Source organism: Silene latifolia, chromosome 5, assembly GCF_048544455.1.
Source record: "Silene latifolia isolate original U9 population chromosome 5, ASM4854445v1, whole genome shotgun sequence".
Classification (NCBI taxonomy): domain Eukaryota; kingdom Viridiplantae; phylum Streptophyta; class Magnoliopsida; order Caryophyllales; family Caryophyllaceae; genus Silene; species Silene latifolia.
Window position 1 is genome coordinate 40,084,184 of NC_133530.1, and position 3,787 is coordinate 40,087,970.

A 3,787-nucleotide genomic window follows, 5' to 3' on the forward strand; every position below is an offset into this window, starting at 1 on the left:
GTCTTATGCCTAGATCTTCTCGTGTTGGAGATTTGCTTTCACCGGATTCCGAGCTCGAGAAAACCTTTCGTAGAAGATGACATTTTTGGAAAGAAGTTAAAGAAGCCGCTTCTCCCGTGCAAATTGAAAGTGCAAGAAAGTCTTACCTAGAAGATCTTAAAGCTTTTGAAGAGGATGAGGTTTCTAGTTCATCATATCCACCACCACCACCACCACCATCTCCAACTAAAAAGATGGTGAAACTTTCCGATCATTCCAAGCCCACCGCGGCTATGCTTCCGGCCGGTATTACTACTACTCAAATTACCGCCCCGGAATTCGAGATCAAACCGGCTTTCATTAGCCTTGTGGAGAGGAAGCTATTTGGGGGAAGTCCTTTGGAGGATACCAATTTGCATGTTCAAAACTTTTGTGACTATTTCTCCATGATTCGGGAAACAGGTGTCACTCAAACCCAAATTAGGGAAATACTTTTCCCTTTCTCTTTGAAGGACAAGGCAAAGTTATGGATCAATAGCCTTAATCGCACCACCACGGGGATCACGAATTGGGAAACATTGGCTCTTGCCTTCTATCAAAAGTTTTTTCCACCAGAGAAAACTCAAAATTTGAGGAGCCAAATCACCGGATTCCGTCAACAAGCTCTTGAGAGCTTATATGAAGCTTGGGAGAGGTACAAGGAGTTACAAAGGCAATGCCCACTTCGTGGGTTGGATGCTTAGTTCCTAGCTATAACATTCTACAATGGATGTTGTGCCGAGTCCCAAAGGATTCTTGATTCCGCCAACAATGGGCGGTTTGATCAAATTGACACGGATATTGCTCATGCCACGATTGAGTCCATGACGATTCACGATACCCAATATGTCAATTCCCGAAGTGTGCCACTCAAGGGTAAGGAGGAATCTTTCGATAATTCCGTTTTGTTGGCTCAAGTTTCCTTACTCCAACAACAATTGGCGGAATGAGATGCTAGGGATTCTCCTCAACAACTCAATGTCGTGTCCTCTACTAGTCAAATCATTGTTTGTGAAGGTTGCAGAGGTGCGGGTCATAATGCCGCTCATTGCCAAGCTACTATGGAGGAGGTATGCTCTTATCAAACTTTTAGACAAAATTCATATCCACCGGGTACATTTTCAAATACTTAGAACCCGAATTCAAGATTTCACCCGAACATGTCTTACAAAAGTAATAATGTGCTTAACCCTCAACCTCAACCCCAACCTCAACAACAACAAAATGCTTACATTTCACCACAACAAAAGTATAATTCCCCACCGGGTTATCAAAGTCAAAACCAACAACAAAGACCACCTCAACAAAACCAAGGTCCACCACCTCAAAATGTCTAACAAAACAACCAAGGAGGGGGTCAACTTGAGGCCTTGATGGTACAAATGCAAAGAAAATTGTCGGCTCAAATACAAAAGAACAATCAAGCTCATAGTTCCGCCATCAAGATACTAGAGCAACAATTGGCTCAAGTAGCCGCTTCTAGCTCTCAAAGGAGGACGGGTCAACTGTTGGAGTGAGTGTCCTCCACAATAGTACATCTACATAATAAATCTCGTATAAGGAATATAAGGGATTTATTTTATATATTTGTCAGTTGATCAACGTTTATCGGTAACGCTCGGCTGACTAAAGTTTGACGTTACTGTCGTATGACGGAGGTGATCAACTGATCCCTTTAGGTCACACCTATAGAATGACGCCCAAATGAAAAAAAAACTAATTATTTGTATGAGATACAATATAATTAATTCCTTGTATTAAGACAAGTGAATGCATTTTTTGATGACGAGTTACGAACTCGGGCCAAGGGGATTTATTAATTAGTTATATGATAATTAATTAATAAATATTAATTAGAATTTATTAATTAATAGTTAATTAATTATTTTTATAAGGTTTGTGTGTATATTGTGCGGCGAAGGTAATTAACTATTAATATTTACAAGAGGTTGTAAAATTAGCTAATAAGGTTTCATAAGACATATTTTATATAGACACATTTTATATTGATAAAATGTTCTAATAATTACTTAATAGTTAAGAGGTCATTAGTTGTTAATTTGTATTATTTAAGCGTTAAATAATCAAATTAATATTTAATCATATAAGATAATTAAATATAAGACTTATAAGCATTTGTGGGACAAATGTCGAAAATCAAAATGGACCAAAATAATACTTGTGGGTTGACACTTGTATAAGATAAGTGTTATTACATGTGGCATAACCCACTAAGAAATGTTTAACTCATTTCTTTACATTTCCTTCTCTATAAATACCTCACTATTTACACTCATTTGATGATCATTTTTTTAGACCAAAAATCCTCCAAATAAGTCCCTTGGTCGTGCATATTGAAGAGAAGAGAAAAGAAAAGAAAAATCTTATTTTCTTCATATTTTCTCATCAAAACTTGATCAAAATCATCATCAAAAATAATTCACAAAACTATAATATTCATAAACTAATATTATTAGGTAATAATATTATATAGTATACAAGGTTATCCTACTAATTATCTAGTTAGTATTTATTAGGATTTTTGGGTTTAATCTTGGGTGCATCCAAAGGAGATCATCTAGTTTGGTGATTAAGGTTCTAGGAGGATCATCCATCATCATATTAGCTCAAGAACTACAATAGGAAGGAGTCCTATTGTGGTGCCCTTATTACCATCTTTACCAATGTGAGGATATTTTCTTCTTTTCTCTTAATTATGGTAACTAGATTGCATGCATGTAGATTTTAGACCATCACATAAAATTAACAAGTAATTTTATTATCACTAAGATGGTCTTATATGGTCTAAAATACTAACAAGTGGTATCAGAGCAATTTTAAGTACATGCATGTAACATTTAGACGATTTTACGAATCTATACGATAAAATTGGTAAAATTTGATATTTTGTTGTTAAAATTAATTTTATCACAAAATATAGTCTTGCATGCATATAATCTGGTTTTAAAAAGATATGGAACGAAAATTTGATTTTTGTAATATTTAATCACTTATAATTACTTTTTATGACTTAAATTGACATAAAATTGAGTTAAAATGCACTAAAATTAATTAAGAGTTAATTAAATTATGTTGCATGTTAACTTTATGCATATTTATTTAGAAATAACCACATTCATTTTCTATTTATGAGAAATAGAAATTTTAAATTAATGTGATTAATTTAGGCCGTTTATTGATTTTTATTTGACAAAAATTAGTAAATAATGGTTATTTTACAAATAATTATTTATTTAATTTTAGGCTCAAATTTTTTGATTTTTAGCTCCTGGAAATTTTTTCAAAATGTAAAAATTTTTATTTTGAAGTTGTTTCAATATTTATGATTTAATTTGGAATTAAATCTTAAAAATTGCCGTTTTACCGAGAAAATTGTGAAATTGTTTTAAATAAATTTTAAAACTAAAATTTTTTACATGTATGTTATTTTGGTCAAAGACCATATTGTACAAAACTTTAAAATTTAATTTTCCATAAATATTTTAATTAAATGGAGTGTTTCTATAATAATTATGAATTATTATGAGTTTTTGTGATAATAAATGTTTTAAACCCATATAATTTCAAAATAATTAGTGGGAATAATTATTTTGATACTAGACCAGATTAGTATGAAATTGTTATCTTAATTTTTTTTTTAAGAATTAGTCATGAATTTTTAATGACAAAAATTCCGCCTTACATGCTCAATTGATCGTTGTTGGTAAGTTAGACGATTTGGCATGACATTTTACATAATGCGTTTTTA

General features: G+C 32.4%; 1 non-coding gene across 1 annotated transcript; it reads right to left on the reverse strand.

The window, feature by feature from the left end:
• Window positions 1-605: 605 nt before the first annotated feature.
• On the reverse strand, window positions 606-712 carry LOC141658094 (small nucleolar RNA R71). The gene has a single exon (XR_012549001.1). It is a non-coding gene; the product is annotated as a small nucleolar RNA R71 (small nucleolar RNA).
• Between the last annotated feature and the right edge of the window lie 3,075 nt (window positions 713-3,787).